We start from the raw sequence: 12,818 nt of genomic DNA, 5'->3' as shown, positions 1-12,818 counted from the left end.
TTTATATACCTTTGATCATATATCTTTTATGTCTACGACTAATGTGTTTTCAAGTGTATTTCTATGCTAAGTCGTAGATTGAAAGGGAAATGGAGTACTCGGCGAAGACAAGGCTTCCACTCTACTCTATCGGTATCATTTACCCTTCACCATCACTCCACATCACTCTCAATTGGTATAATCTTTCACTCATATTTACTTGTACCAATGGGGGAGAAAGTAAAAGGGCTCACAAAGTCTTCGCTTTTGGCGATTAATGCCAAAAGGGGAGAGAGTATTAGCCCAAAGCAAAAGGACCGCACCACCACCCTTCAAAATTTTTTTAATTGATATATTTCAAATTGGTATGATTTTTCAATTGGTATATTTTCAAAATTAGCATCCCAATATATTTCCAATTGATATCTATTAAAACCCTCTTGAAAACTAAGAGGAGAATTTCATTTAGGGGGGAGTTTTGTTTAAGTCAAAGGGAAAGCATTTGAAACAGGGGAAGAAAATTTCAAATCTTGAAAATGCTTCTCGAAATCTTATTCATATACCTTTGACTATTTGCAAAAAGATTTTGAAAAGACTTTCCAAAGGAATTTGCAAAAACAAAACAAGTGGTGCAAGCGTGGTCCAAAATGTTAAATAAAAGAAAGCAAACCATGAATATCTAGTAAAACTATAAATTGGTTTAATTCCAAGCAACCTATACACTTATATTATGCAATCTAGTTCAATTTTGCACTTATATATTTGCTTTGGTTTGTGTTGGCATCAATCACCAAAAAGGGGGAGATTGAAAGGGAAATAGGGGTTAACCTTTCCCATAAATAATTTTGATGGTTGAATGCCCAACACAAATAATTGGACTAACTAGTTTGCTCTAGATCATATATTCTACAGGTGCATAAAGGTTCATCAAAACCAATAAAAATATTAAGTTGGGGTTCAAAGAGAAAGGAGCAAAAGAAACCGAACAGTGCCCTGGTCTGGCGCACCGGACTGTCCGGTGCGCCACCGGACAGTGTCTGGTGCACCAGGACTATACAACTCCGAACTCTTCAGCTTCGGGTTTCTTCAGCGTCGCTCCGCTATAATTCACCGGACTGTCTAGTGGCGGCTAGCCAGCGCAACGGTCGACTACAACGGTCGCCTGCAACGCTACAGTGCGCGGACAGTTCGCGCAAAAGTCAGAGCAGACGCCAGAAGGCGCACCTGACAGTGAACAGTGCCTATCTGGTGCGGCACCGGACTGTCCGATGCCACCAGAAGACAAAGCTCCAACGATCGAATCCGCTAGAACCCTAACGGTTCGGTGTCGTGGCTGGCGCACCAGATAGTGTCCAGTGGCGCACCGGACTGTCCGGTGCGCCCATCGATAGCAGCCACCCCCAACGGTTGTTTTGGTAGTTGGGGGCTATAAATACCCCACAACCACATCCACTCCAACTATCCAAGCATTCACTACTTCGCATTCAATACAAGAGCAATAGACACCACTCCAAAGACACAATTCAAGTGATCGATTCGCTCAAAGTCTCCAATTCAACTCTAGCACATTTAGACATGTGAGAGGATCATTTGTGTTTCTTTGTTGCCTACGAACCGTTGGGTTGCGACGCATTTACGACCCACGCGCCCCCTCGACCTATGGCAGTCTCATGACCTATCGGGACTAGGCCGGAGTGCACAGACCGCTGGTAGGGCGCAACAAGACGAGCTACGCCAAGCCCCCATGCTATGAAGGGCAGGGGTTGGTGTAGCCCAAATGATGGCGCTCGGGACCCACGCTGCCCTCATTGTCCGCCATAAAGAATACGACGCAACCAGGCGATCCCAGGACCCACAGACACACGTGGCTTCACCCAGATACATGGATTATGGATAAAGTTGTACCACCTCTGCAGAGTGTAAAAACTGATATATTAGTCGTGCTCACGGTTACAAGCGACCTAGAACCTCACATGATAATCTAACTTAAAGATGAAGATTACATTGTAATCCTTTTTGGTTCAAGTGGTTCACTTAAGTGTTTTACTTATGATTAAATGAGTTTGGTAAATACTTACACCTAGTAAATAGATGTTATTAATAAAAGTTTGACGAACTAAAATGCTAACCGCATAAACCAGAGCCTATCCTTGCTAGCTATGCATATTGTCCCCACTTGTTGAGTACCAACTGTAAGTGTACTCACCCTTCCTAATATTTTGATCAGAAGGATGTGAGGAGGAAGACTTTGTTGGAGACATTGATGATTTCTAGATCTAGCGATGCCTCGGTCATCTTACTGTTGGAGATCAGCCATGAATTTTCGTTGTGCTTTAGTGAGATAATGTTTAAGACATTTATGTCATTTGAGTTATAATAAAGTTACTACATTCTTATTTACAATTTAAGCATTGTCTTTTAATATATTACACTTGTGACGTCAACATATGTGTGGAAATAGATTCTAGCATATATATGTATGCATTTAGTTTTGCCCCTAAAACTGGGTGTGACAATTGCTCCTGAAACAATTGCGAAACGGTTGATACCAGTTAGATTTGAGGACCTTTGGCAAAAGGCACTCCCCAATAACACGATAGAGGTTATTCTTATCCCATATAAATACAATTACGTGGTCTCCTACATGAGAGAGCTTTTCGGTGACAATGACGTGACAATGACGCTGGTAAGACGAGCAACAATGGAATTTGTTGAGAAAGAGGTCAACATGATAGTTTGTGGTGTCATTAAGATTGATCTAGATACGATGTTGTAGAGAGGTGGCTCAGATAACTATATAGAAAACTATCAAGATTAGAAGTCAATTTAAAGGGCGTTTGATAGAGCTCCCACAATTCTGCTCCCAGCGATAATCACTACTAGGAAGCCAAACGACTAAAAACTGAGTTATTTCACAGTGAGAATGAAGTAAATCTAGTATCCATTTTGTACTAGAGTGAGAGCTAAAAAAATCTGCTTCCTGCTGCTCCTCACACTCTAACCCCTCAGGAATCACTTCACACACAATTTACTAAATGATTTTTCGTCAAATAGATTTACTTCTACTTAAGAATTATTTGGAATCACTTTATTGGAGAATTAGCTCTTAGAGCTAGAAAATCATGGAGCGAAGTTCTGCCAAACGAGACCTTAATTGTCTTCTACAAGAAGTAGAACACGTCGTAATCTCTGTGGTTTTATAGGGACTACGGCTGGCAATGGCAATAGGCCGAGGGGTGATCGCCTAGAGCCCAACAATTTATGAGGGCCCAAAATATTTGTATATAATATAGAGTCAATATTTTCTAGAAACCGTTAAAGTAAAAGAAATAAGTATTTTAATGAATACAATAATTAAATGAAGAAGAATCACTATCATCTATAGAGTCCTTCGGAGTAAAATTTTGTTTTCACGATTGATATGGAAATTACTTCATTAGATAGTCGATCTGAACAGATAGAGATATTTGAAAATCTATTTGGTTTGCTTATCAAATTCAAAAAGACTAAAGTATTTAGATGATCATGATTTGAGAAAGTGTTGTACTACTTTTAATAAAAATTTTATCATTGCAGCATCATCAAAAACAGTAATTTCAGCACCAAATAACATGTTATGAATGAAAATTGAAAAATAGGAATTTAGGATAATGTATTGAATTGAGATGGTCCATCGAGTAATCGGTATGGATAATAGATATCCATAACCGCGAAAAAATTATCCACAAACACTTTATTATATTCATACCCGTGGATAGCAAACTCCATCATATCCATGTCCAATGAATAATTATCCACTATTATTTACCTATACCCGTACCCTTCGTCATCCCTAATCACATCGATAGAAAATTGGCTGTGAAAAGAAATTCTATGCTATTGTGAATCGTGATAGGCACATAGAAAAATTCTCGCCAAAAAAATTGAGAAAACCGAAAATCGTGTTTTTCGGTGGGCCCCAATTTTTTTCAATACCATCCAAATTTTTCATCACTTTTAAATTTTGCTAGCCCAATTCTGAAATTATTTGTTTGGGCTGTAAAAAGGAGGTCCAAAACATCACCCACATATTACTTCTTGTTAAAAGACACTAGGAATTGGAGGCTCCTCTGCGTTCGACGCGTCTTCGACCGATCGCGTGCTGACGTGTGTCCTACAGCTCGGACCCAAGATTTCCGTTAGCCGCACGTGTTGAGCTTGAGCTTCGTCACGTCCGCCTCTCTTTTCTGGCTCGCCCCCTCGCACTCCCCAGTCCCCACTCGTCCTCCACCCCCACCGCGCCTCCCCTCCCTAGATCCCCCACCCACAACGTCCTCTGCCTCACCCTCCTCCTCCTCCTCCGCGTCTCGCATGTCGGACAGGTGGGAGCTGTCGTCATCGCAGATGTCAAAGGACGACCCTGACTTCGACTCGCCGCCGTCGTCGCAGATGTCGAAGGACGCCCCCGACTCCGACTCACCGCCGTCGTCGCAGATGTTGGGGGACGGCTCTGGCAGGGGACAGGTTGGATCCGGATCTGAGAGGCGGCAGCGGCAGGGGCGAGAGGCGAGCGCTGCCGGACCAGGTGTTGGAGAACGTGGCGTAGAGGAGGAGGACTCAGACTCGTCGTCGTCGTTGCAGACGGGTGCCGGATCTCTACAGTGACACCGCGAGCTGTCTGCCCTGCTTCACATCACACACCGCACACAAACTAACTCAGCTCGGCAAGATAGCAATCATTGCTCGCCCGCGCAATGGCATTGTCGTCGCTCCCCTCCTCCTGCTCACCGCCGCTGCAGCGGGGCTCCTCATGAACTTGCTTGCTTTTCCCCTGGTATGCTGGCATGGGAGCCTCTGGTTATGGGCCAAAATTAGAGCAAATTATAATATTGCAAAAGAGGTAAATCCTTCTGTTAATACTCATTTTTATCGAAGATTTCAAGTCTTTGCATGAGAACACTTGAGGATGAACCTGATTTTCTTTCTGTTTGCTACTATGATTTTCGCCCTTTTCATTCATGTCGTGGCTTGCTAGGACCTGCTATAATTTCTACCAAACCACTACCACAAAGTTGGCTGGTGAAATTGTTTTTCCATGCTGGATAGGTAGTATGGAAACCCTTTATTTTTCCTTTTCCACTAGTAAAAATCTTGAACCAAACCACCCATTGTGAGTGTTACTTTCCTATTCTATTTGTTGTGGATTCTCTTCATTCTAATTGAATCAAAGCTACATTTGGATTTACCATAATTGTTGAGTTTCATGGAATTGACGTGTGATTTGGTTGTACGAATTTTTGAAGTTGTTGGGCTCTAGGTTTCGAGTGACTCTTGGATTTGTTTCCCCACTTGTCAGGGGTTCACATGGAAGATCTATGCCTTTTGAGTGGTTTGATTTGTCCACGGTTGTCAGAAATTGATAAATCGATTATGTTTCAGATTATGGGCAAAATTTAAAATAAGAAGGTGAAGCCCCATGCTTGTATACCTATGGTTGACATTTTTTCCATGATCTTATCCCCGTGCAGGTCATGAAAACTTGCATAACTCCATTGACGAAGCTATCATGTTGAAGGTATTGAGATCATATCAGTAAGTACTATGGAGTGTTTGTACCAGCCTAATATTATTGTGATGTGATTTCAGAGAAATCAGAACAAGTTATGTTATACTTAAATAGGATATGTACCACTTCCACGCGCACCTGTGGTGGGAGATCGAGATCCAGTGTGGCCTCAACCACCCCAACGTTCCATGACGAAGAACGAGTCGTCCTCATCATCGAGCATGCGGCCCTTGGCGAGATCAATAAGATCCTTCACGTCGTTGGTCGCTTAGTAAGGTTTTGTGTTTTTGATTTTTTGGACTTGTTATGTATTTCCCTGCACATACATTTAGAAAAACATTATATAAGTACTGCAATCTACAAACCATACCCCTCCATGCGAGAATCATATTCTTACACTGGGAATTTCTTCTATTAATTTAATCTGATATTTACATGGGCAAAATATCACTTTCCAGTATGGGCTTGTAGTAAACCTGACTCAGGGTGTAAATAAAGGCTTGAATAAGGACTATTTTTGAAGTTCAGTGGCCAAATTGACATGGCTTTATGGCCTCCATAGCTCATAAGCAATGTTTACCCCTCCTAGGAATTAGGATAAGACATGTAATGCCTACATTATTGTCTTGGTTCATATTGCATAACCATCGGAGCAATAAAAGCCTCACCCATTTTTGGATTGTCTAGATTGGTTTGACGCTGAAGAAGCTATTTGAAGAGGCTTGTCATCTTTCGATTCATTGAAGATAGACTCCTTCTCGTTGTTGACCACCATCCCCTTTCCCTTAGGATCCATCTCTTCGGGCGATTAGTCCCTTCATGAAGAGAACGGCTCTGATACCAATTGAGAGCACCTAGAGGGGGTGAATAGGTGATCCTGTAAAACTTAAAACTTAAGCCACAAAACCTGGTTAAGTGTTAGCACAATAATCACAAGTGGCTAGAGAGGAGTCTCAACAAAACACAATAACCACAAAGATATCAATCACAGAGATGGCACGGTGGTTATCCTGTGGTTCGGCCAAGACCAACGCTTGCCTACTCCATGTTGTGGCGTCCCAACGGACGAGGGTTGCAATCAACCCCTCTCAAGCGGTCCAAAGACCCACTTGAATACCACGGTGTTTTGCTTTGCTTTTCTTAATCCCGTTTGCGAGGAATCTCCACAACTTGGAGCCTCTCGCCCTTACACTTGAAGTTCACAAAGAAGCACGGAGCAAGGGAGGGATTAGCAACTCACACAAGACACAAGGATCACAGCAAATACGCACACACAAGACCCAGACTTAAGCTCAAAAGACTAGCACACTAGAACGGAGCTCAAATCACTAGAATGTCAAACAAGTGCGCAGGAATGGAGTGTGAGTGATCAAGAGTGCTCAAGGAATGCTTGGTTTCCTCCTCCATGCGCCTAGGGGTCCCTTTTATAGCCCCAAGGCAGCTAGGAGCCGTTGAGAGCAATCTGGGAAGGCAATTCTTGCCTTCTGTCGCGTGGCGCACCGGACTGTCCGGTGCCCGATTTCTTTCCTTCTATGGCGAAGCCGACCATTGGCAGCCTTGGAGCCGTTGGTGCACCGGACATGTCCGGTGCACACCGGACAGTCCGGTGCCCCCTTCTAGCCGTTGGCTCGGCCACGTGTCCCGCGCAGATCGCGCGGCCGACCGTTGGCCCGGCTGACCGTTGGCTCACCGGACAGTCTGGTGAATTATAGCCGTACGTCGCCGGTGAATTCCCGAGAGCGGCCAGTTCGCTCGAGCCAGCCTGGCGCACCGGACACTGTCCGGTGCACCACCGGACAGTCCGGTGCTCCCAGACTGAGCAGAGTCTTGGCTGCTCGAGCCAAGACAATTCCAATTCGATTTTTCCTGTTTCCAGCACTTAGACACAATACATTAGTCTCTAAAACAATGTACTAAGTCTGAGAAACATACCTTTACCCTTGATTTGTACTTTGTCCACCATTTTACACTTAGGCATTTGTGTTGGACACTAAATCACCAAAATACTTAGAAATGGCCTAAGGGCACATTTCCCTTTCACAAGTACTGGAGAATTTTTGTTAAGTCCAAAAAGGCAACATTTGATTTGGCTCAAGGTTATGATGCCTTCGGGATTAAGGAGAAGCCTGTGAAAAATATGCCTTTTAGAAAATTAGCCATGTCAATGAAATTGGCAAACATTGTTTCTGTTTCATTTTCTTTTAGTGGAATAACTATTTTATTCATATATTGAACCCGATATACAAAATAATAGTTGGACTCAGAATTCAAAGTTCGCATGCTCTATATGTATTCTTTTAGGGAGGGCAACCATCTTTAGAGTAGCAATTAGCTGAACCTGCCAAAAAATCTTTTTGTTAAGCCTGATTTGGGAGGATTTCCCCAAACCAGCCAATAATATTATATTGGTAAAATTAAAATAAAGTGGACAAGGAAAGGCGCCTTGTCAGGCAAAGAGAAGAGCTGAAGATAGGATTAGCTTCTATCTATATTCAGAGTTTGCTGGTACCAGGAAACACAAAAGAAATACAATACTCCTATCTAGCACCTGTCTAGATCTCCTTCCAGAAAGAAACCATAAGCTGAATGGTGGGGCCACCAGTATAGCATGAGTATACAATGAGAGCAGATCATAACCACCAGCATTATAGCTGATTTTAAAAAGTAAGTGTTACTCTGAAAGTTTCTCCTTTTAAGGGTCACAAATGATTGAATTTTTTTTGGTTATATACCATTTGTTTGCTTGCATTATAGTTGTTTTTTTGTGGTTTGAATCTAACAAGATTTTTCCTACTTTTGTTGTATTGTTTATTTTTTTAGAAAAAACACAGTAAAAATATGGGCCTCCAGTTTATAAACACTCGTCATGTAGACTAGCGAGATAGTATATAGATTAAACAATAGTTAAAAAATGATATTAGGAAGAAGCTTGTGTAGCATCGGTGGCCCTATGGAGGCATGCTATGTTCACAATGCATCAGTGGCCTTGTCAGTTTTATTTTGACCCCCTCAAGGCCTTGCAACCATTTCCCAAGCCATAGTATCCAAGAGATGGCAGTGTCACTCAAAGAAGCAGCCGTTCTTAGTATGTGATTTAGGAATTCAATGAATTATATCCATGTATGGTTACACAAGTCCTATGCTAACAATCTGTAACATGTGTATGCTTGTATTTGAACCTGAAACCTGTGTAGGCTGGTGTGAGATCTGTTTATGGTACTTTTGGTAACCTGAAACCTATTTTCTATGTTGTGTATGTTGCTTTTTGGTAACCTGAAACCTGTTGTGTATGTTGTGCATACTACTTTGTAGAAACCTGAATTCTGTTCTGTATACAACAGCTTCTATGCTGGTATGAGATTGAAACCATAGAAGGTGTTGTTTTGTATGCTGCTTGCATGCCCAAGGTCCCACAAAGCTTCTATGGTTCAGACTAAAGAACCTACTATTTTGTATGGCACATGGTTCCACAAGGTTACCAAAGAAGTTGATGTTTTGTATGTTTAACCTGAAACCTGTGTTTGCACAAGGTTCCGACATCATCTTCCATGGTTCAGACAGCAACTTCTGCATCAAATAGTTTCGTTCAGATTTAACATAGATTTATTCAAACTAAAAACTTTTTTCAACACAGATTCTGTGTTGTCCTAATATGGCGCCCGTAAGGGCGCCTCCAGTTCTAGTAAAATTGAAACCCTAACTCGTTTGCTCAGCTCACATTCTCACGCATCACTTTTGGCTGGGAGGAACGACCGCCGCCCCAGCTGCTGGCCAGCCGCACGGTGCACAGGCACAACGCCTACAAGCAGGCAAGCAGGCCGCCCAGCTGCCGGCCAACCGCACGGTGCATAGCGCCTGCAAGCAGGCAAACGGCTGCTTCTCATCCGGTGCCAGGGTCCAGTGCGCGTGCCTTCGAGCTGCTTGTCGTCCTCGTCCCCCAGCACCGGCAGGTCCAGCCTTCTCAGCGCTGTTCTCTGGCTGCCACGACGTTGCGCTCAGGTATGTCAGCTGCATCTCCTCCTTCAATCTCACAGTCGCTGTTGGTGCTGAGCCGGCGTCGATGCCTTCTCAGGCGTGATGCTTGCTGTTACTACTTGTCGGTGTTTTGGGTCCGACCGCACACCCGGGGTTGCCCCTCAAGGTGTTTTTAGGAGTAGGACGGTGTCGACGACTGTAGCAAAATGGTTCGTGCCGATCGCACGAGGGACAATGGACAAGATTTGCAGGTTCGGGCCGCTTAGAAGTGCGTAACACCCTACGTCCTGGTGAGTATATGAGCGTGGTTACAAGAGGATTCTCTGGATAGAGGGCGCAGGGAGTTTTTGTGGGTGGCTAAGTAGAACAGGGTCGATCGTTCTGAAGGGGTGCCCCCTAGGCCTTATATACTCGACCGTGGGGCAGTACACGTGGGTAAGATAACAACAAGTAGCTAAAAGATAGTGAACCTCTTGAGATTATCCCTACGTAACCCTCGCCGACTTATCCTCGCATGGCTTCGTTGCATGGAGACTCCAGTGCGGGAAAGTCGGATCTCTGTTGCAGCCATTCGCTCGACGCTGTGAGCCGTCCGGGTTTGCACCAATTCGGCTTCATGTCGTTCTGTTTTGCCGGTTGTTTCTCCCCAGGCCCACGAAAGAATGACCTTACGATTTATTGGGCCCTTGGGCTTTTCGTGAGGCCTTTTACTTCTTTAGTGGACCCAGGGGATATCTATCCCCCACAAGCCCCCGATCTTTGAGTTAATTTAGAAGTAATCAACTCAAAGATCCAAGGTCCAGAAAATGACTTCCTGCTGCCTCCTCTGGCTCTGATCACTCGTTCGACCAAAGTTTGGTTTTGTGCTTGTGCCTTAGAGGTCGGCATTTTGGATTGTAAGACTCTGGACTTCATTGGGTGCACCGGAGGTGCACCCAATGGGTGTAGCCCCCGACCTTTGAGTAGATTTTAGAAGATAATCTACTCAAAGGTCTTCTCCAAAGGTTATCTTCATTCGCGTTCCTGTATCTCAGTTGAGGATTGATCTTTCCAATATTGTTCCACGCCTTAGAGGTCGGCACTATATTGATTTAGAATGATAATCCATGGGGTGCACCGAAGGTGCACCCAATGGGTGTAGCCCCCGACCTTCAAGTGGATTTTTGAGGATAATCCACTCGAAGGTCTTCCTTCTGTGTCCTTTTTTGCTGAAAATTATCCTTTCTGCTTGTAAAAAATTGGCATGATGTCATCCGCGCTATGTCATCAGTATTATGCTTCAGAGGTCAGCATGTGTTTTGTCTTTTGTAGCCGAGTTTGCAATCCATCCATATCTCGCTAGGTAGTGTAATTTATTTGCTCTGCGATTGATTGGACGTTTGACGGACGTTCTCTGTCTAGTCTTCACGTTGCTTCTGTCGGCCATATCTTGTACTTTGCTGACTATATTTGGCTTTCCTCTGATCCTTACTGATATCTCATTTTTGTCTTGAGGTATTCACTGCGTGCTCTGCACAGATGTGACCGTTTGAAAAATATACTGATAATTCCTGGGCGTCCCCCCCCAATGGGTGTGGTCAAGGGACGGCTTGGTACGCTGAGTGTTTTAGCCGGTTTCCTCTGAGTAGTAATGCGATGGGACGGCTAGTGTAATCATATCTTTTGCACTGTTGACTGGAGTCCCAATGGGTGTAGTGTTGCATGAAACGGCGTCCGCTGTCTGACGTGTCTTCGGGTGGGTGGAAGTGCTTATTGAATGCCTTTCGACTGTTCAGTGACCGCGGTTAGAAGTGAACGGTTGCCTTTCCCTTCTATAAATAACCCCTTTGCTTCTCTGGTTTCTTCACATCTCTTCGCTGCTCCTTACTGCCTCTTCCCTTTCTTCTCTCCCAAAACTTTAACCATGGGTAAGAACAACAAGCGCAAGCGTGAGCCGACTCCTCCATCGGAGGAGTTTGGTGACTCAGAATACTCGGAGGAGGAGTTCTCCTCCGAGGCTGAGGGGTCTCCGGCTCCCGCCTCTCCCCCGGCGTCGTCCGATGACTCGGACGACTCCCAGGGGATAGCCGCGGAGGTCTGGACATATATCCGGGCCGTCGAGCGCGCCGGGCTCGAAGGCTCGGGTGAGTCGGAGTGCTCCTCGGATGAGGAGGACTCGGACGGCGGCGACGAGGGTGAAGACGACGACGACGACGACGACGACGACGATGACGACGACGACGGCTGGGGTGGCGGCGACGGCAGCAAGGACAGCACCAAGGGCGGCGGCGGCAGCAGGGACAGCACCAAGGGCAGCAGCAGGGGCAGCACCAAAGGCGGCGGCGGCGGCAGGGGCAGGGGCAGGGCCAGTGGCTAGACGCCACTGGTCTTCTTAGATATTAGTATAGTTTAGTATAGCTAGAATAATGTAGTAGTAATTAGTGTAGTTTAGTAGTAGTAGTAATGTAAAGTAGAATTAGGGAAGTACCAACTCATAAAGAGTTGGTTTGTAAGTTCGTCAACTTCCCTTTAATGAAGTATATCGTTTTATCCCCTCTTTTTGATGACTTGCCACTGCTCTTGCTGAATGCTGAACTGGTCCTTTTGATATAGTAGAAACAGCGCCGAGCGATGTGAAGATTGACATCAGCGTTTTAGAGGTAGCACTGAGCAATCGAACACAAGACCAGCGTTTTAGAGGCAATGCCGAATGATAGGAGGTCGGCATCGGCATTTTAGAAATAATGCCAAGCGACAAAATACGGGGCCAGCATTTTAGAAATAACACCGAGTGATAGAATATCGGCATCAGCATTTTAGAAGTAATGCTGAGCGTTTGAACACGTGGTCGGCGTTTTTAGAGGCAGCGCCAAGTGATTTGAAGGTCGGCGTTGGCATTTTAGAAGTAATGTCGATCGATTGAACACATGGTCGGCGTTTTAGAGGCAGCGCCGAGTGATTGAAGGTCAGCGTCGGTATTTTAGAAGTAATGCCGAGCGATTGAACACGTGGTCGGCGTTTTAGAGGCAGCGCCGAGTGATTGAAGGTCGACGTCGGCATTTTAGAAGTAATGCCGAGCGATTGAACACGTGGTCGGCGTTTTAGAGGCAGCGCCGAGTGATTGAAGGTCAGCATCGGCATTTTAGAAGTAATGCCGAGCGATTGAACACGTGGTCGGCGTTTTAGAGGCAGCGCCGAGTGATTGAAGGTCGGCGTCGGCATTTTAGAAGTAATGCCGAGCGATCGAACACGTGGTCGGCGTTTTAGAGGCAGCGCCGAGTGATAGCCAGCTTCTTCAAGTTTCTTTGAGGAAAATGGCCGAGTGATGAGGTGGCACATC

Source organism: Zea mays, chromosome 7, assembly GCF_902167145.1.
Source record: "Zea mays cultivar B73 chromosome 7, Zm-B73-REFERENCE-NAM-5.0, whole genome shotgun sequence".
Lineage (NCBI taxonomy): Eukaryota > Viridiplantae > Streptophyta > Magnoliopsida > Poales > Poaceae > Zea > Zea mays.
Note: the sequence above shows the minus strand (reverse complement) of the source record.